This window comes from Vombatus ursinus, unplaced genomic scaffold (genome assembly GCF_900497805.2).
Source record: "Vombatus ursinus unplaced genomic scaffold, bare-nosed wombat genome assembly UNPS02014778.1, whole genome shotgun sequence".
In the NCBI taxonomy this organism is placed as follows: Eukaryota; Metazoa; Chordata; class Mammalia; order Diprotodontia; family Vombatidae; genus Vombatus; species Vombatus ursinus.
The window spans coordinates 25797747-25820309 of record NW_020954556.1 but is presented as its reverse complement, the minus strand read 5'-3'; the positions used below and the strand labels follow the sequence as shown (position 1 = coordinate 25820309).

At 34.8% G+C, this 22563-nt stretch overlaps 1 protein-coding gene across 1 annotated transcript in view; it reads right to left on the bottom strand.

Annotated features, from left to right (window-relative positions):
• Positions 1 to 22563, bottom strand: part of SERTAD2 (SERTA domain containing 2) — a 144897-nt gene that overhangs the window by 121627 nt on the left and 707 nt on the right. The window lies entirely within an intron of this gene.

The following is a 22563-nucleotide window of genomic DNA, read 5'->3' as shown; positions in this document are numbered from 1 at the left end:
CATGGTTACAGATCATGTTTCTAACTGGAACTGAAACTTTACTGAAGACAACAAACATAAATTATGTGAACAAAAAGACAATGTGGCTTGAGAGATCATTTTTGTTATTGGAAAATACTATTTCTCTAATTCTGTTGTGAATCTGGCTGAAACAATGGGAAGGAATTTGGCCTAACAGTAGTGAAAGCCAGAACTGAGGGAGGACCATGGACCTTGAGCTGGGAGGGATTTCCAAGGCCTTCTCATACAATTCTCTCATTCCATATAAAAGGCCCAAGAAGATTAAATGACTGGCCCAAGGCGCCATCGGTGGCATCAGAGGCGGGTCTTCTGATCAACAAGCTGGTGCTCTTTCCACTGGGCCACTCTTCTAGTTGGAGACTACAGAGTGGTCACTTTACATGTTTAAATTAGACATACTTTCTTAATTCTCACTATTGGTCACACACCTAAAATGAGAGCTCTTTGAAAAGAAAAAAGATAAATACCGTAACACGCAGGAAAAAATAACAATGATAATCGGAAGATAGATTTTATATAAATCAGATTTGGTTGGAAGGAAAAGATTTGTACTAGTACAGTACTAACATGGGCTAGAAAAGAATGAATGAATCACATGCACTGAGAATCTGGCCCTGTGTCTATCAAATCTTTGAGATCTTTTAGCAGGGGTTCTTAATCTGAGGTCTGTAAACTAGTCTTGAAAAATATTTTGATAACTGAATTTTAATACAATTGGTTTCCTTTATAATTCTATGTATTTTGTTTTATGCACTTAAAAACATTATTCTCAGGAGTCCATAGGCTTCACCAGACTGCCAAAGGGGTCTATGACAAAAGAAAGTTATGAAAAATTAAGAACTTTAACTTTAAGGGAAGTGTGTTAAAATAATAGCCATGGAATGTCAGAGCTGGAAGAGTCCTTAGGGAATCATCTAAGCCATCCCACTCCTCCATTCTACAAATAAGTAAACTGAGGTTCTAAACAGTTAAATGACTTTCCCAAGATCACAGACCTGCTTAAAGATATTATCACTTTTCTCATTTTACTGTTAAATAAAAACACTACCTCTCTAACCATTAATGAGATACAAATTAAATATCATTGAGGAACTGCCTCACATATATACGTCAAATTATCAACAATTATTAAAAGATGTGAAATTTAATGCTGGTCAGTATTGTACACAACAAATATATTAATTCATTGTTAATGGAATTACAAATGGAGGAATGCAATTTGGAAGAATGAAGTAAAGGTTACAAAAATAATCTTACCCTTTGACCCAATAATTGCATCATTGGGAATATAACCTAAAAGTAATATCAAAAACAGAAAAAAAGTTGTCTGTTTAAAGATTTTCATAATAACATTATGTGTAACTGCAAAAAAAAAATTAGAAAACACAAATGTCAAACATTTGGGAACAATTAAGTAAATTATGGTACGTGAATGTAATGAAATATAATGCAACTAAGAAATAAAAATATTAAAAATAAAAAAAACCCTGCAAAGACTTTTATGAAATAATACAAAAAGAAAGAAGGCAAAACTTGAAGAATGGAGTACACTCTAATTACTATCATAAGAGGAAAAGTAATTAAGAATGGACAAGGGGCAACTAGGTTGCACAGTGGATACAGCACCGACCCTGGAGTCAGGAGGTCCCGAGTTCAAATGCAACCTCAGACACATAACACTCACTAGCTGTGTGACTCTGGGCAAGTCACTTAACCCTAATTGCCTCACCAAAAAACAAACAAAAACAAAAAAAAAAGAAGAAGAAATAAGAATGGACAAATAATTCTGACAAGGAATAAGAGGAAGTAACTGAAATTAGTTACAAAACTTCATTTAAGTGGAAATATCACTAAGCAAGTTCTTTTGGGGGGTTGCACTTTTATTTGGGGTTGTTTTTAATAAAACATTTTTGAAAATATAGTTTTAAAAATATGAAGCCAGTTTGCCTCTTCAAATGCTCTCACACTCTACCCCAAAAATCATCATCATATTTTCCCCCATGACATAACTGCCCCCACTTCAAAATGTTATAAAACCATCATAGTGACATTTGAAAATTACTCGAGTTCACTCTAAACTTGAAGAAAGATGTGGAAGAAATTCAGATTGAATTTCTAAGCAGCTGTTATCAGCTTTACTCTATCTGCTGAACAACATATCAATATGAAAGTTAATTAGTGATGTTTACCACTAATAGCAGAAAACACAATAGGTAGAGAAATTACTGGCTTTAGAGCCATGGATTTTTTTTTAAGTGAGCAGAAATTCCTACTAACTGAACTGAGCAATAATTAGGGCACAGCACTACTCATTTCTGTGCCAAAAGAAAAGGTCATCAACTTATCAAAGAATTATATGCATTGGCCATACAGTCAACTTTCATTTATTCAAGATAATTACCAATGGCAATGAGCATAAATATGAAAAGGGACTGTAATGCATATTAATCCCCAAACTTAATTTTTTCCATTCTTTCAATCTCCCCAAACTTTTTTTTTTTTTAAATCGGGCAGCTAAAAGTTTGATTTCTTTAACTTTCCTCTACCCATCTTCTAGTAGTAAATAGATATTAATGAGTAGTAAAATGTCTCAAAGTTAAGTAACAAAAAAGAGACACAAAATATCTAGAAAATACGAAAATTGGTTACTCAGTTTTTTAATAATGAAGAGGTGAGGGGGCAGCTAGGTGGCATAGTGGATAGAGCACCAGCCCTGGAGTCAGGAGGACCTGAGTTCAAATGCAGCCTCAGACACATAATACTTCCCAGATGTGTGACTCTGGGCAAGTCACTTAACCCCAGTTGTCTCACTAAAAATAATAATATAATAATTAATAAAAATAATAATAATAATGAAGAAGTGATCACACAGGAGAGTGTGGTTAAACTGCATGTAATTTAAATGGCTACAAATTCTTTTCTGTTTGTCACGTGGATAGACATCAATAAGCAAAGACAAGAAATGTAATATAAACTGGAAAGTAAAGTGAACATGGAGGCAGTGTGGTAGAATGGAAAGAATATTGAATTTGGAGTCCCTGGACCCAAGTCTGAATCCCAGGCCCGTCACTTAATACGTGTATGACCATAAATAAATCACTTAAACTCTCTGGGCCTCAGTTTCCTCACCTATAGGTCTATGATATTATGATCCTAACTTCACTGAGAAAGATCCTAAGTTTCCACCATGAATATCATTCTAGGACCTACATAATACATTATTTAAAGAAGGCAAAAAAATACACTTCCATGCTAGAAACTTGACTCCAAAATTTCTTCCCTATTAAGCAACCAGAAAGGTTTCAGCAATATTGCCCAACTCTTAAAGGCATTCCCAATAAGTGGTTTGGTTCTATTTTTAGTAATTGACAAAAAAAGACAATTGCTTTGCTATACTAAGAAATAATTTCCTAAATGTATAGCTAAAAGGGATCTAAGCTAGATCTAACTCAATCCTTTCCTTTTACAAATGAAGAAATTTAGGCCCAGAAAGGTCAAGACTTGCCCAATATCATACCACCAGTAAGTGCCAGAATTAAGACTCAAGTCCAGTTGACTTCAAGACTTGGGCTTATATCACTTCACTGGGCTAGATACAAACAATGCTTGGTTTTTCTCATTACTTTCTGGTGTTGCAATAAGTACTATCATCTCTTCAAAAACTGAGGACAAACAGTACCAATAGCTGAGTTGATTTTTTTATAGACAGCAGAATAACTGTGTGATTCTTGGCACTTTCTGTCTCACTTTCTACCACCTTGCAATCCTCATCATATAAGCATAAAAGAGAGTGGACAGAACTGAGAGATATTTTGTTTCCAGGACTTCAACAATCTTACAATTCATTATGGTTAGCCAACAGGTGACAGTCTCTCTTCCTAGCTAGGCTTGTCCCTAGAAAGCAGGTAGTGTGTCAATTCAGGTGTACTCAAAACCTTGCCGGGATGGTAGAACATACTAATTGAGTTCTGCTGATATGGCCTTTAAGGAACCAGGACACCTCCATGTCAGCAATAAGATATTATCCAGAGGGAAAAAATTTTGTCTACCTAAAATGGAAACATATTAATATGGAGTGGAGAATAATCTGAAAGTGAAAAAATTTATTTCCATAATATGTGAGAAACTATAAATAGATCTCTTAAGCTGGAAAGTAAATGATACAGTGGTAAGAAAACTGGATGTAAGCCGTCAGTTTTAATCTTGACTGCCAGGAATGACCTTGGACAAACCTCTGGGTCTCAGTTTCCTTATCTGTAAAACAAGGTTATTTTCTTCTCATATTAACTGACTTAGAGGGCTGCTGTGAGGAAAGTTTTTTGTAAACTGTAAGGTTCTATTTAAATGTGAGCCATGATTACAAGTGTAGAAGGGTAAAGGCCTCCTTTGGAAAGAGTCTATATTTGGGAAATTCAACGAAGAATCACTTTCACATTTATATATCTTTTCAGTGACAAATTAATACTTGTCCCAAAGGAAATGTGTGTGTGAATTTGTACATAAATTCTTGTGTATATCGTGTGTCCTGACCTCTCTGAACCTTTATCTCCTCAACTGCAGGACAGGTTGGCCCTGATGACCTCTAAGATCCCTTCTAGCTCCAAATCTATGATCCTTTAATCCATGAAAGACATGGGTTCAAGCACTGCCTCTGAAGCTTCCCTGGACACCCTTTCCTGCACTTGCAGCAGTCTCTTTTTAAAACAATATTTTAATTTTTAAATTTATTTATTTTTAATTTTCAACATTTACTTCCATAAGATTTTGAGTTTTAAATTTTCTCCCCTTCCCACCCCATGGCATACAATCTGATATAGGCTCTCTCTATATATATTCATGTTAAACATATTTTCCCATTAGTCACGATGTAAATAACAATTAGAACTAATGGGAGGAACCACGAGAATGAAGCAATAAAACAAAACAACAAAGGAAAAGGAGAGCAAATATGCTTCCATCTGCATTCAGACTCCATATTTCTTTCTCTGGGTGACTGGTAGCACTCTCACTTATCCACTGATTCCTCACTCATGGTGGGGGAAATGCAATTTTCCTAACCCCTATTGCCACTTCCAGGCTGTCCCTCCACCACCATTACTCAGTAACATCTTCTCCTTTGAGATTCATTCAATCCCTACTTATCATCACTCAGTCAAAATTCTGGTAGCTCTTGTCTAGAGATCTCCAAGACATTCTCCCTCCTTAACAAGTTCAGAGCCATCACATTATAGTGGTTACACTCTCTACGCTTCTTATTTGGACCTGCTGGTGAACCAGTTTAACTTTACACTATCCTCTTCTTTTGACTCCCTTTTCTCCTTATTCTACCATCAATCTTACCCTGCCAAGCTTCAACCTTAGATTAGTCTTCCCACCATTCATACTGGCCTCACTACTATTTCTGTGATGTTGAATGAAGCTAGATAAATATACAGTACCTAATGGGTCCACAATAAATTTATATTATGTAATCTAGACTGGGCCCTAATTGCAGTAAGGCAATTGTTTTATAATTACCTAATCAATTCCTATTCCATTCACCACGGCAACTTTTCCAAATCTTTTCATCCCTCTTTAAACCTCCCACAGCTCTCTCTCCCTCCAACTGAGAATCCTGACTCATATTTCACTGAAAAAATTGAGGCCATTCACCAAGAACTCCTTCTCATCTCATATCTTCTAGATGCCTTCCCCCATTATCTCCTACTTCACCCTTGCTTTACATGACAAGGTGACCCTGTTCCTTGCTAGGGAACTCTACATGCACTCCTCTACATGTAAAACCGATCCCATTCTATCCTATCTTCTTTAGCAGATTGCCCCCTCTATCATCCCCACTCTCTCACTTATCTTCAATCTCTTCACTCTCTACTTGTTGCTTCCCTAATAACTATAAATATGCTCAGATTTCTCTTATCTTTAAAAAATTCTAGTCAACAACTTTTATTAAGCACTTACTACATGCCTTGTGCTAAGAGCCAGGAATACAAATACAAGAAGAAAAAAAGACAGTCCTTGCCCTCAAGGAGCTTACATTATAATGGGAGAAAACAATGCATAAAAAGAAGTGGGGAGGGGAGGGGCGGAGACTGTATGGTAGAGAAGTCTAGATTGTGGCCTGTTGAGAAATGAAGAGATGATTGGCCTGGGAGGCCTACTTAAACAGAAGTTCTCTAAACAAGCAGAGAGGGGCTACAGGAATTGAATGTACTTCCTAGGTGTGAATTCTACCCTTGAAGTGATCTTCCAGGATGAAAAGTTTTCTGGAGCATGAGGAAGGAATCTGGATAAATTACAGCTTGTAAAACCATCCATCTCGCTAGCTATCATGCTATACCTCTACTTCTTTTTGTGACTAAACTCCTTGAGAAGGCCATCTACAATCAATGCCTCCACTTCCTTTCTTATCATTCATTCTCTTCTTAACTCCCTGCAGTGTGGGTTTCAGCTACATCATTCAACCAGAACTCTTCTCTCCAAAGTTACAAATTAACTCTTAATTACCAAATCTAATGTTTTTTCCCCTCAATCCTTATCCTTCTTGACCTTTCTGCAGCCTTCAACATTGTAGATGCCCTCCTCTTTTTGATACTCTCTTTTCCCTATAGATTTTCATGACATGGCTCTATCCTGGTTCTCCTCTTACCTCTCTGACTGGTCCTTCTCAGTCTCCTTTGCTTTGCCACCATCCTCCCAGTCACGTAGGCTTATAATCTAGGTGTCATTCTCAACTTCTTATTCTCTCTCACCCTCTATACCCAACCACTTGCCAAGTACTACCTTTGTCACATCTGTTCATCTCTCTTATATGCCCCCTTCTCTCTTCTGACACTTCTACTACCCTGGTATAGGCTTTCATCACCTTACACCTGTACTATTGCAATAGTCTTTTGGTTGGTTTCCGTGCCTTAAGTTACTCCCCATTTCTTTATCCTCCACTAGCTATCAAACTGATCTTCCTTAAGCAAAGGTCTGACTACATCATCATCCCTATTTGATAAACTTCAGTGGCCCCCCTATCACTTCCAAAATCTAATATAAAACCCTCTATTTGGTGTTCAAAGCCCTTTATAACTGGGCTCTTCAAAGCCGTCTTACTTTTCCAGGCTTCTTACACCTTACTCAGCCCCCCACACTCTACAATCTAATGACATTTGCTTCTTTGCTATTCCTCACACAAGAAATCCCATCACCCAACTCTAGACATTTTCACTGGCTGCCTTCCTTGCCTGGAATTCTCTCCTTCTTCATCCTCACTTCTTGGCTTCTCTGCTTTCTTTAAAGAACCAGCTAAAATCATACCTTCTACAAGTAGCCTTTCTTGATCTCTTTAATGTTAGAGTCTTCTTCTTTTATCCCCAGTTTATCCCATATATCTTCTTTGAATATAGTAGTTTGCATGTTGTCTCCCCCATTAGACTTTGAGTGCCCTGAGAGAGCTGGGTCTGTCTTTTGTTTTCACTTGTATCTTCAATGATTAGCACCATGCTTGGTATATAGTAGACACTTAAAAACTGTTTACTGACTGAACAAGACTGATAATTTTTAAATTCACTTTTGCATTCCTTCAGCAATGATAGCAATTATTCTTTCCTGCTATAATCTGCATTTTTCAATTTTTTTTTTTTGTTACTATACACCTTGAGAAAGACACTTAACCTCTCTCGGCCTTCATTTCCCCGTCTGGGGGAAGTTGGATTAGGTGACCTCTAAGGTCCCTTATGGGGCAGCTATGTGGTAACAGTGGATATAATACTGGGTCTGGAGTCAGGACTGATCTTCCTGAGTTCAAATCTGGCCTCAGACTCTTACTAGCTGTGTGAACCTGGGAAAGTTACTTAACCCTGTTTGTCTCAGTTTCCTCATCTATAAAATGAGTGGAGAAGGAAAGGCAAAAGCACTCCAGTATCTTTGCCAAGAAAATCCTAAGGTGGGGGGTGGGGGGGGTCACAATTCTGTTAATTTTCAGGAAAGGAAATTTTCCTAAGCAAAACATACTACTGAAGTCAAAGCATAGATAAAACTGAAAAAAAAAAGATGAACGTGTTCATAAGTGAAACAACTGGTTTACAGAAACATGCAGTTTGCTAATCTAGACTAGCTCCTTAGAGCATCAGAGAAAGAATAGGGAACATGGCTTCCACTCATCTGCAGCATTGAAGGACACCAAATGAAAGAAGACACCAAATGAAAGAAGTTGTAGCTGTTAAGCTGTTATTGGGGTATAAGGGTCCTTACTTAGAGAGGCCAAGAAAGAGTTGGCAGAGAAGCAATGTGGATCGTCTTTGCTCTCTATTCCACTGTCACTCAGGCTTCAGTTCCATATTCTCAGGTCACTTGCTACAGTACTACTGAGAGGCAGAACGGAAAATAAGTTCTCTGGAGAGGAAAAAAAAAAGTTGAATCAGCCCCAGTTGCTTCAGTCCCATTGGTTTCATCTGCCTGATGACTGGCCAAAGAAAAGGAAGCTCACTATTCTGACCATTGAGTTTACCTAGTATACTGTAGCTATGAGGGAAAAAAAGTTTCCTATGTATTATTTTTCTCCATTACAGGAAAACCACAATTTATTCTAATTAGGAAATTTAATTTTAATTTGAGTTTTTGGGCCTTCTTAAAAAAAACTGAGAGGGGTAAAAATAATAAAGTGTCATATAAAAAGGAAAACAATAACCATTTAATTTCTGACAGCTGCTGAGCCAGTCATAGCAAACATCAGGTAGAAAATCTACACAAAATCCCTAATCTGTAAACTAGAGATCTAATGCTTGTATTACCTACCTCAAAGGGTTGTTGTGGAGGAAAATGCTTTGCAAATTTTATAGTGCTATAAAAATAAGTTATTATTACATGTGCTAGAAGGAAAAAAGGAATCTTTTTCTTTTACTTGAGGACCAGTAAGTTATACACTTCTGCAAGTACCTAAAAACAAAAATTCTTCTAAGCCCAGCAAGTTTACAATTTAAATCACATTTTACCCTTCTTAAAAAAATCCAGGAAGCTCAATGCAAATTTAAAAGTTTTTCCACAACAACACAATTCTTACAATTAAGACTGTAGCCAAAACATCCTTTCCCTAGCTTCTTTAATGAAATTGCAATTTTAGAAGTCTGAGTGCTATTCTAACAGTGCTCCATAATAACTCAACATTTACACAACTTCATTTTGTTATGTATGAGAAGAGACAGCAACACACGCTTAAACAGTTCTATTTAAAAAATAGTTCTCCAGTTGAAACAAATCATTCCAACAGAAGCTCTGAATTATGAATGGTACCATTCAAAACTGAGGATATGATATTCTTTCAATATTCATAGAGCTTAATACCTTCAAACAGAAATTATTCATACTGATGTAGCTCTCATTATTACTAAATCTAAAAATGACAGCAAAAAGAAGTGTAATTTTTAAAAGGGCAAAGTAAGGTTAGCTACCAAACAAACTCCTCTGCCAAGTTATCTGTGGGAATAGAGATTTTATCTACCGACCTTTCTTCCTTTCACAGCAAGGTACCATACACCTTTCGGTCTGTTGCTGTCTAGGTTGGCAAAATGTGGAAGATCTCATTGTATGGGATCAAAGAGGCTAAGTGCCTTTCTTTCAACAGTAGTTGTTCTCCTTCTGAGGGAAACTTGGAAGAATGCATGGTGGATCTTGCCTTTCTGACCAGGTTATGAGTATTTTGCAAGGCAATGCAGGTGTTTCAAGAGTGTTTAAGAAATACTGTAGGAAACAAATATGACAATCCTCTGGCAAGCACTTTATAAAGGGCGTGCCTCAACAAAGACCCTTCTCCACTTACTTGTATCAAGGGAAGATGGACTCTTTCAGAATAGGTGTGGCTGGGTTCAAGACCAAGAAAAGGTTACTAGTAGACAAGGAGCAATTATTTTCAAACATTCCTATTACTGAAACTGTAGCAATTAAATTTCTCTGTGGTAAGCCTAGATCCTCCCCAAAGCATCAAATGTTTAAAATTTGGTGACTGCTTCCAAGCTCTGGTTTGTCCTGGTTAAATAGAATGTTACATTTTTAAGTATAGTATTTTGCTTTGTTAACTCCTTCATTGATCATTATGCTGTAAAACAATGATACAATAGAAAGTACTGTATTTGGACTGAAAGGACTTGGTTGGAACCTTTATTTTAGCATGTGATCCATGAATCCCTGGGGGTCCCCAAGACCCTTTCATGAGGGCTGCAAGGTCAACAACTATGTTATTTGCTTATTAAAATATCACTCCCTTTTCCAACTACCTATGTGTGTGAGGCTGGATTTTCTTCATATACTTCAATCAAAACAACATGTCACAACAGACTGCAGAAGCAAACATGAGAATCTAGTTGTCTTCTATTAAGCTAGATATTTAAAAAGATTTGCAAAAATACATAAAACAGGCACAGCTAGGACAGAGCACCGGCCCTGGAGTCAGGAGGACCTGAGTTCAAATATGACCTCAGACACATGATATTCACTAGCTGTGTGATCCTGGGCAAGCCACTTAACCCCAATTGCCTTGCGTGCCCCCCCCCAAATGTATATATACCTATAAATAATAGTATACATATAATATGTATATAATATATATGAAACACTACCATTCTTACTAATTTTGTTTTGAAAGTTATTTTTCATTAAAAAATACATAATGTATACTGACATGTAATGAGTTTATTATTATTTTTACATGACTAAATATTTTTAAACTTATCAATTTTAATTCCTAATATGATAAATATTGATAGATATAATCCACATAAACAAAAGCTCTTTGGAGTCCCGAGGCCAAGTTGGAGAAGCACTCCTCTACTCTAATCTCTGCTTTGCTATTTACAACCTATGCAAACTTGAAATATCACGTAAGCAATCCAAAGCAAAAAAAAGAAAAAGAAAAAGAAAAAAAAAATTCATTAAGTGTCTATTGGATTTAAGCACTGTGCTAGGCACCAGAGATGCAAAGCAGTGCTTGTTCTCAAGGAGACTGTAGTTTACTGGGGAACATAGCATGATAAGTCCATAAAGAGAATGCTAGCAACACAGCTCAGAGAGGCAGCAGCAAGAAAGCCTTTCCATAGGACTTGGCACCTATGCTAAGGCTAGAGGGAAGGCAAGGAGTCTAAGAGGCAGAAATGAGGCAGGCACTCATTCCAGGTATGTAGAGGCTAAGGGGAGGTGGCGGGGGAAGTGGAGAGAAAGGCCAGTGTAAAGTCACGGAAGCAGAAAGGAGATGAAAGGCTAAGTTTGGCCAATTTGCTTGGAATGCAGAACATGGTGTGGGGGGGGGGGTGGTACCACCCGAAATGAGTCTGGGAAAGGGAGAATAGAGCCAGACTATAAAGGCTCTAAATGATAACAAGGGGAATTTGTATTTTATCTTCAGAGTAATGGGATGCCATGGAAAGCTCTTATGCAAGGGACTCATATGGTGAAGCTTGTGTTGGAGGAAGATTATTTTGGCAGCAGCATAGAAGACAGACCTACATGAGAAGGGAAAAATTAGAAGTCAGGAAACAAACGAGGAGGTTGGTAGATTAGTCCAAGCCAGAATGGCCTGAACACAGGTAGTGTTCGTGTAAGTGAATAAAAGAGAGTACACTTGAGATCTATCATGGTAGGATGAGTAAGACTCAACAACTGAACAAACATTTTGGATGGGGGGCTGGACAAGGTGACCTCTAGAGTACCTTTCAGCTCTAAATTTATAAGGTTATAGTATGGTCAAAATCACTGCAACTCTGACTGGTTTGTAGACAGTAATACAGAAGAGATGCTTTAGAAAACTGCACGTTTGCAATTAGTCAAGGCCTTGATAAGAAATGAAAATATATTGCAAATTTTTCCGAAATAAGAGTAGATGGTGCTGAAATAAAGTATGAAAGAATAATTTAACAGGTCAGTAGAGATCAATGAAGTAAATTTGTCCAAATCAAAGCTCAATTAAAATGTTACATCACAGAAACAGAAGAGGAAGTGAAAAGGACAAGAATAAGCATTTATACGGTGCTGTGTGTGTCTAGGCCCTGGGCTACACTTTATACATACCACTATACCACGTGCACAGCAACAGATGGATGTATTTCAAAAGGAAGCTAATTTGATTTCATTTGTCACCTAACCCAAACCTGGAATAATTTATTGTAGAATTTCCAAGAAACCTGGCAAATATTTTCTTCTCATTAGTACAAGGCAGAAATTTTAAGTAGGACTTCAACATAAACAAGAAAAGCAATATTATTTGTATAATTCTCCACAAAACAAAACAAAAGCACAATGTTGGCCAAATAAAACTGACAAATTGGAATATAAATTCTTTACTTTGGAATCACAAATACAATTCAATTCAACAATTATGTACGTACCTACTACGTGTAAGGTAATGTGTTAGGCACAGGTACTACTTAAGAAAAAAACAAAATAGTCGCTAAACTCAAGGAATCCGTTGCCTTTTAGCACATATAAAATCTTTTCACTTTAGAATTTTCATAACTTTAAGGATTTAATATTCTACCATAAGACTTTTCATGTATTGTTTCTTCATCTATAAAACAACATTATGTAAAACTCACATAATTTTATTAGGTAGAATTTAACAAAAAAAATTTGAGTTGTGCTATTGTTGTTCATTTTGATGTTTCCAATCATCTCTGTTTATTAGTTATTGTCAAATTCTATCTATATTGTATTGGTCTAAAACAACATCATCTTTCATTATACTGTTACCAATCTGGTTGATTTTCTACATTTCCTTGCCACAGGTTTCCATATTTTAAAATAATCTAAATAATTAAACTAATAAAACAATAAATTGACATTAAATATACTGCCCTGTCAATCATTTCCATTTTATTTGTATAAAAGTATATTAAATACTATTAATATTAATATAAAACAATTATTATAAACAAGTACTATGAAAATATACCTACATTCTTTAAACTGTGAACATGGCAATACCAATAACCATATGAGAACACTTTTATCATAACTGCTAAATGACCATTTATTTCTAAGCACAATTTAAATAAAGAAAGTCCTAGATTAGGAACAACATTTGGTCTAGTCCCTTAGGATCAAATATTTGGAGAAAAGTTCTTTGAGGTCATCTAGTCTGATTGGCTTATTTTACAGTTGAGGAAACTGAGACCCAAGGAGGTTAAGTGGTTTTTCCAGGGTCACAAAGATAGTAAGCAGCAAGATTTTAATCCAAAGACCTATGACTCAAAGTTTAGCATTGTACCATGCTACCTTGCTAAAAGTGAGAAAGTCTTTTATATTTTCATAGTAATTATAAGACAGAAGTGAATTTTAGAAATTATTTAGTCTAAATCCTCTACCTTAGTTTTAGAATCTAGGGCCAGATCCAGGCAATGTTTGTGGATATAAATCAAAATTTTTTTCCTCAATTCTACCTTCCTCATTCCCAATTCCCATAAAACTTATTTCTAAAAGCTTTTTTTGTTTTGTTTTGTTTGCTTGCTTATAGTTGACAATTAGCTAATTTGACAAACAAGTCTGTCCTGATGCATTTTCCCCCTCAGATCTATTTTGACAGAGATTTTCTGGACATAATATCTTAACTGAAAGAAATGATTCTATTATCAGGAATTTCACACAGTATGTTGAGCAGCAAGAATATTTTCAGGCAAGACTTTCAGTGACCCCCAAATCACATCACATATAGCACCATGCCAGAATACCCTTCTTCTGGAGTCTAAGTACCAAAAAGAGCTCAGAAAAAGTTCCTCATGAAACGCTTCCAAAGATTTTTTGGTTCATAAAATTTGGAATTACTTTTGATATTTTAAACTTCACAAATATTGATTCTAACAGAAAAGAAAATTCTTAAATACATCATAATAAGCTATATTCAACTAAATTTTAAACATATTAAGATAAAATGCATACCTAAAATGTATGCAAGATAAAAACAATACATCAAAATAAAGGAGAAAAAGAAAAATGTCTTTAAAAGTTCATTATGCTAGATGATTTTTATTGAGTAAGAAAGAAATCCTGCTGAAAAATGATGCTAACAGAGTCATAAGGAAGAAAGCCTTGTGCATAAAAGAGTCCTCAAATGAGAACCTAAACCTCCAATTCCATGAATTCCACTTTGAGCCGTATCACTAAGGTTCCAATAAGTTTCAGAGGGCAAAAATTCTCTACGTTTCTATTCTCAAATGTCCCAATGTTGTATCTCTTTCCTGACTAAGTCTTACATTCCTGATGTAAGGTATTTAGGTCAATAACAACTGAGGAAAGAGGAGAAAATTCAAGAAGAGACAATACTAATAGATTTATTTAATATCTGTAATTAAATGTTGCCTTTAATATAGAATGCATAAAATCCCAAATAGAAGTTTAATCCCAATATATTTTTGTCTCACATAGGAATGCCTCTCAGAGAAAATTTAGGGGAGGCTGCTTCACTCAGATAAAGTGAAGAAATTACTACCTAGATGCCTTGTCATGCAGAGTGACAAACATCGAAAATAAATGCCAAAACTTTGTCTTTGTTATATTTAAATTTACTTATAGAATCTAACTATATGGTCCTTTATGTATATTTAAGTAAACATTTTATATACCCACTATAGCATATGTTACTGGGACACAGGAATTCTAAATATTTTTAAGATTAAGGATACTGAAAACAAAATCCATAGTCACACCACATATTCTAAAAATTTGTAAACATGATTCAGAAATTTCTTTCACTGTTCCAAAAACAAAAATCAGAAATTTTTAGATATGTATATATATATATATATATATTAGAGAAACGATAAATATAGTATTTACTGATTTAATGTGATTATACACAGAGTTATGTACAGCTGCCCATCAGGGCTGACCCTAAACAAAACTACTAATAGTTTTATTATTAATATATTATATTTATTAATTATATAAATATAATTATAAATATAAATATACTATATTGTATTTATAATATATAATTAATATAATATATTAATACTTAAGCAGGTGAAATTTATCTCTAAGGAGTTTTATCTTCCCACTGCTCTACTCTTTTTCCCCTTCCTCCTGACCTCTATCAAAACATACTTGCTCTGAATCATAAAGTCCTGCTTTTTGCTTTCCAAAGCCTAACTAATGCAATAAAAATATCTAATCTATGCTGATGTACTACAAATGGGCACTAATGTGTTAGACATACCTTTTAGCAATATCCTTCTAGAGACAGTTTCTTAACCTAAAGAAATAACTCTAATAATGAAAATGTCAAGAGCCATAGCCGAGATGTTCAATACTAAGCAGTAGGTGATAGTTCACCAGACTGACCTAAAAGCTAGGCTGACCTGGATAGTCAGCATGTAAGTTTCATTCTACCCACCCGCTCAACACTGAACATCAATCTAACCTATATATTGGCTCGATTCTTTTAGTTTTTCATGTACATGTATCTTGTTACCCAACTTCAAAGGTAAGGACCAATTTACACTTCAGCAGGCACTCAAATTTTTGCTGAATTGATATAATGCTACAATTTTCATTCATGAGATAAACTTTGAAAGGAAACACTATGAGTTAAGCTTTTTTTTTTAAAGAAGTACATAGAATTTCCAATAACAGAATCCACTGATTGGCCTAGGCCTGTGTATACTGGGTAACACAAATTTTAGATTTTCTTTTAATTGCACAATAATGCTGAGGTGACTACATTCCCACTGTGCAATTTTCACACTGTGGTACTTTTCTCAGCTCCTGTCACAAGGAAAACAAAACAGCAGGAGGAAACAACTTTTAAAGAATAAAATATAAAGAAAACTAAGAAACTTCAGTCTATGTCCACTATGAGGTTTTTCCAGAGTTCATGAATGTGAGATGATTCATGCTTTCTAGTGGAAACAACAGGCAGTTTTACTGTATTCCATGATTTTCAACCCCAACCACAATAACATTTGTGAATTTGAATGGCATTTTGCTTTTAAGAGCTGGTATTTCTTTTACTCTGATCACAAGATATAATATATATGTGTATGTGTGTGTGTGTGTGTGTACACACACATATACATATACACACATACATATACACACAGACACATATGTACGCACACATGAATTTTTTCAAGACATCATAAATAAACACATAACACAAAGCTCAAAATTATAGAATTTCAGATCTGGAAGTAACCTCAGTAGCTATCTAGTGCAATCTATAACCAAAAAAGGATCCTCACTGTAACACAATCAACCTTTGCTTAAAGATCTCTGATGATGGGGAACTGATGACTTCCCAACCAGCCCATTCCAGTCCTGGATGGCTCTAATTGATAGGAAATTTTCCTAACATCAAACCCAAATTTGGATGCCTTGCAAACTCATTGCTCCAAAGTTATGCCCGCTAAGGCCAAACAGAAGTCTATTTCTTTTTCCACATCATAGCCTCTCAAATACCTAGACTGTTATAATGTCCTTCCTGGATCTTTTCTCCTCGGAGTAACCCTTTCTACACACTAAACTTCTCTGTAAGTTAAGAAGATAGCAAGAGATGTACAAAAAGGGGGCAAACATCTTCATTTAGGTCAGGTTTTATGAAGCATTATATCTCAGGAAACTTGCTACTTGTGATACCAAGAGGCAGCTTAACTAACATTATATTAACAGGTAACATGGAATCTATATTTCCTAAATTAGCAGAAAATATATTTTGTTAAATAAATCCTCCAAATTCAAAGCTCTGCCCCTCTTCAGGTTCTAGTCAGAGTTGCCTGGAGCATTAAGAGGTTAAATGACTTGCTCAGGGGTCACAGAACCAGAATGTGCCAGAGGGTGGCCTTGAATCAAGGCCTTACTGGCTTGGAGGACAGTTCTCTTTCCACTATACCATGCTGCTTCTTAGTAAAATTTAGGATGATATCTATTAGGACTCAGAGAACTTTCATGTAAACCTTATTTGCTTCAATTCATGTGTGTTTCATTTCCTTTCACTTTGAAGGTAAAAGGAATCCCAGGTATTAAATCCCAAATATTAATATATTTGATAAATATATTAAAGAAATCAATATATTTCACCCAGGTTTGAACTGTAACAATGAAAAACAATAAAAGTATGTTTGCTTCCATCAAATACCATGAATCATCCCAACAATGTCAAATAGTGGAAAACCTCACAAAGGATATGTTCTAAAATTTTGCCTAGTTGAAGGGACTTTTAAAAATTGCTATTCACAACTCTACTTCCTATTCCTATTACCAGTGACATATTATCAATTTGGTCACCTGTAAGAGACCAGATTCAGTTTTCTATTTTAAAGACCATCACAAGACATGGCACATGGAACTGTGCGTGATGGCAAACAATCTTGGATATTATCAACATTCTCAGATAAAACTCAGAAAAATGAGTGAAGTTTTTAATAATGAGCTGGATTAATAGGAAACAGAGAAGATGAACTGGTATACTGTGAATAGTTATTACTTCAAATGAGTTTTGTTTTGTTTTTGCCCAAACAATCACTTTTTAGATTATATGGAAAATCAATGTACGGCTGATCTTTTGAATTGTGACAAAGCAAATTTTTTACATAGAAGAGAGACTGAAAATCACTTATACAAAACACACTCAAATGCCACTACTATATTGGGTATGAGATAAAAACAAACATAAAACAGATTTAGGAAACAGGTGTGTTGAGGTGGGAGTCCAGAAGGCAAAACACAAAGAGGATTCAGAGAACGTGGGAGATGCTGCAACAGGAAACATAAACTCAAAGAAAGTAGAGAGAACTGGAAATGGAGGGGGAACTGAGTGAGTAGAACTGAGTAATTTGAACAAATTAGATTTTCAAACACTTTCAAATATGTAGGTAATTATACAAAACATGTTAAAAGGAAAAATGAAACAATGAAAGTTATACATAATACTACAATAATGTAAAGAGTATATATATCAATTTGGATTTGGATAACATGTAAATTCAGAAATTTGAAAGAAATCTGATATCAGAAATAACGAATTTTGGCTTGTTGATGGTTCAATGACTTAAGAAAAAATGGTAACTGTATAAACTCTGCTCTCTGCTTCAGAACCTTGAGGTTCTGAAGCAGAGAGCAGAGTTTATGCAACTACTACTTTTTCTTCATATATATATATATGTACTAATTATACATATTAAATATTTATGTATTAGTTTCTACCTAGGTCCCTACTCTTTATTTCTCTTCTTTCTGACTGGTTCCCATTATAAGCTACATTTTCATTTTCACACTGAAAAAGGATAGGGACAGAAGATGAAGGATCACAATAATGTTTTAACTATAATCTCCTCCCTTTTGACCTTTTCAAAGCCCCTTGACTACCTACTGCACACCAGAAGACAAAAAGTAGTTTGTAAAATAAGACAGAACATTAAAGCCTTACAAGTTGTAATAAATAAACTTCAGAGTGATTAGAGTCATACTTTCTAAGCTGTGCATGTTTTCTAGGTGGCCCAGTGTTCTAGATTGAGTTCTAGAGTCAGAAGGGCCCAGAGTCAGAAAGACTTGAGCTCAAATTTGGCTTCAGATACTCACTAGTTCAAAAATCACTGGGCGAATCACTTAAACTCTGTCTGCCTTAGTTTCTTCAGCTACTTCCCAGGGTTGTTGTGAGGTTCAAATAAGGTAATATTTGTAAAGCTCTTGACACAATACCTGGCATATAGTGGGTGCTTAATAAATGCTTGTTTCCTTCCTTACTTGTTTTGTTGCATTCAAGAAGTTTTAGAACTTTAGAGTCAGAAAAATTAAGTGAATTGGAGAGTCACACAAGTATTATTTGTCCACTTCAAGTTGAATATGATTAATTTTCCACTTTTGTGAACTTTAGATTTATTGCTGTACTGTCGGATCATTTGAGCACTCCATACTTACAATGTAAATACAAGCAAAAGCTTTATAAGCCTTTACATAATCAAAACTCACTGTGCTTGCTAGTATAATGTGATGCAGTGGAAAGAGTGATGAATTTAGAGTCAGTGGATCAGGGTTCAAATTCTGCCTACCACTTATCATAATCATGTGAGACTGAATTGCTTAACCTCTCTGGTCCTCACTTTCCTAATTTATTGCACTTCTTCTTTTCAGCCCCTTCCTATCTCCACGCCTTTGCACAAACTGTCCCAATCCAGGCAGCTGGGGTGAGGCAGCTCATGGCACAGTGGACACTAGTTCACAGCACTGAACCTGGCGTCAGAAAGCCCTAAGTTCAAATCCAGCCTCTGACACTATTTAAACCCTCTGACTCTGTAAAAAAATTTCTAACAGATAATATGGAAACTAATAAAAGTGAAAACCAAAAACCTATTTATAGATGCCAATAATCATATTTATCTAGCATTGTGCCTCTTTCAAATGCTTTTAGTAAATACTAAGTACATCATATCTTTCTTTATCATTGAGGGAAGCATTATTCCCTTCCCCATTTTCAAATGGGAATAGAGCCATACTCAAGGTCATTTGGAAGTAGATCTGGAGTTAGAACTCAGAGTATCTTGACTTTCAATCTTTTCAGTTGCTACTAGTAATCCATACAGATACTGTTGTAGTATATTTTCCTCCCTATAATCTCTAATAGACTGAGTATCAGAAAGTGCATATTTCTCAGATGCAAAAAATAAAATGACAAATCACAAACTCTAAAAAGATCATTTATAATTCTCCATCAAATCTTTCTGGATAATAAACATTATTTTTCATCTGAGCACATCAGGTCTAAGTTTGTGGGAGGCCAGCACATACCTGAACAATTGCATAGGAGATAAAATGAAAGAACAGATCTTTGCTATAGGAAACAATGTCATGCCAAAGATATTATCTATCATCTGAAAAATAAGTGACCTACACTTTGTGTTCTGCAAATAAACAAGGCCATAAGAAATCCAATTGCAGGACATAACACTGAAACAGCTTTCATGGTTACCTGTGTAATTTTTTTTAAAGTTTTTCATTTTGAGAAATTTTTAAAACTCCTTTAGGAAAGAGAGTATCTTTCTAAGTGAAGAGTTTAGCCAGTCAAATTGGTGTATATTCAAAGAGTAAATGATTAACACATTTTCCATGTATGTAAAATAATAAAATGTTTAAATCTATGTTTAAAAACACCATCTGAGGCATATTGCAATAAATTCTAATGTCTAACACTTCTGATACAAATTACCATTAGCCATTTGTCACTGTAACTTTCCTCTTTCTTAAAATATACTTTTTGAATTTTATAATTTGTAGGTACCTAGTAATCAACTGAGATTTCATTAGTATAAATGACTTTATAAATGAAGAATGGTCATGTGCCCCTCAATTTTGATTGTTTTAAAAAATTATTTCTCTTAAAAGAACTGTATCCTATTAAGCATGTCATGAAGGTTACAGTATAACTAACTGAGTTTACATTCATTTCTTTGTCTACTATATATTCATATTTTATTTAGCTTGCTCATTATGAATAAGTTTCTCTTGTGAATGGAAAAGTAAGTAAAGTACTAGTTTTTATATTCAAACAAATCCGTACGCAAATTATGTATGTAGTTCTGGTGAGCTCTTTTTATCACTCTTAGTAATAACAAAGTAATATCAATACTTTGGACACTAAAAGGAAATTTAATTTATACAATTAAAACTAATTATATCACTTTACTGAGTGATAGTAAATTTAGAAGTCATACCAAAAATATAAAATGTCAGATATCAAAGATGAGCTTGCAGGTATAAGTTCTTGTAGTAATTGACAATTTCCAGATGTAGCAATATATTCAGACAAGTCATAACCGCATTTCCCCAAAATGTATTCTCCATAGAAAAGTTGCAGTTCAAAACAAAATTGAGGACCCCTGAATAATAGTATCTTCTTCCATTTGATCTACAGCTCATTCAGCTAGTTGAAGATAAATTGTTAGATTTATTCTATCTAAAAGCATTATTCTATCATCTTATTAGATAACTATACTTCTCAGCGTCATATAAGAAGTTGAGAACAGAAGCACTGAATCTCACAACACATCTTTCATTAGGTTCAAAACAGGAAAAAAAACTCACAAAACTCATTTGCTCATTTTATTGGCATAAATTAAACTTCTTAAAGGTAACAAAATTTTAAAGGTAAAAATATGCAATTTTCTATCAACAACCTGAGGGAAAAGACAATGGTTATTTATTTCAGGCATATAAGCATCATAAAAGACAGTACAGGCACAATTCATAAGGTTGCCAGAGTTAATGTTATTTTACAATAACATGCTTAATTCATTATACCAAAACCCATATTAACAGTACAAAACCAAATATAAATAATTTAGTTGATCACCTAGTTGGAACACTTATGACATTGCCCTTGAAAATTTACCAACTATCACATAAAACATGTTTCACCTAACATCTGTATTTTCAGGAGCCAGTTAAAGACATTAGTTAAGGTATCTATCCTTTTAAGGAATCAAGTGTTTTTGGCAGGTAAAAACTATAGAGTTATCACAAAAAGAATAAAATATCTAAGAGCTTCTGGCCTGTTTACCCTAAACACACATTTTTAGTTATTAAAGATTCTAAAGTAAAACAGACTTTCAAATTCTTTACATTAAAAAACTTAAAAAATGTTCTAAAATTTTATGGTTTATTTACAGTAATTGTCACAGTAATATTACAAGACTTCCACAAATCAGCACCTTATTTCTAAAAACTTTCCATATAGCACCATTATATTATTTACATAATCATCAAAAACACTAGTATAATTCCATAGTGATGCATACTTCTGAAAAGATTCTCCTGATGGAATTTGGCAGATTTCCATATAGGACCAACCTATTCTTTTAATTACATTTATTAAAAACTTACTTTGACAGGCATGAAAATGAATAAGAAATTGAACCACCGTGGTGTTTTGGATGTTTTTTCTGCTCTTTAACATTTCAAAACCTATTTTTATTTAGTCTAATTTGAATCTTAGAGGTAGTTTAGAATTTGGTTGAAAAGTACTACCCAGGATAAAATAACCAATAAAGCTAGGAGTCTCAAAAGCATCATCAGATGGAGTTGCAGAGTTTTTTGTAACTGTGACTTTTATCTTGCATTAAAGTATTCAGGATATACTTGCAAGTTAGATATGAGGTATACTACAGACACATACCACTGAGACCACTAATAGCAAAAAGCCAATTAAATTCCTACCAAACTTATGCATCATCACTTCATGTGACGGGCTATCAAATATACAAAAAGAAAGATAGCAGAGGCACAAAATTCTCAGCATATGCAATTCATTCCACTGTATCTAATAACTAAGGAACTGAAATTTTGAATGTGCTGCTATGTGCTAGGCACAAAAGGGGTGAGTGAAGGATGAAATGCCAAATTAGATTTTTCACCCTACCGTTTCCAACAGGTTCAGATGAAAGATTTTCTATTCTTTACAGATGTATGATTTACTAATTGTAATAGTAATAAGAGCGCTAACAATAGCAAGATACTAAGATATGCCATTTAGGCATTAACCTGTCTTTCCCCGCTCAGCCAAACAACGTTTAAAACGGGGGGGGGGGG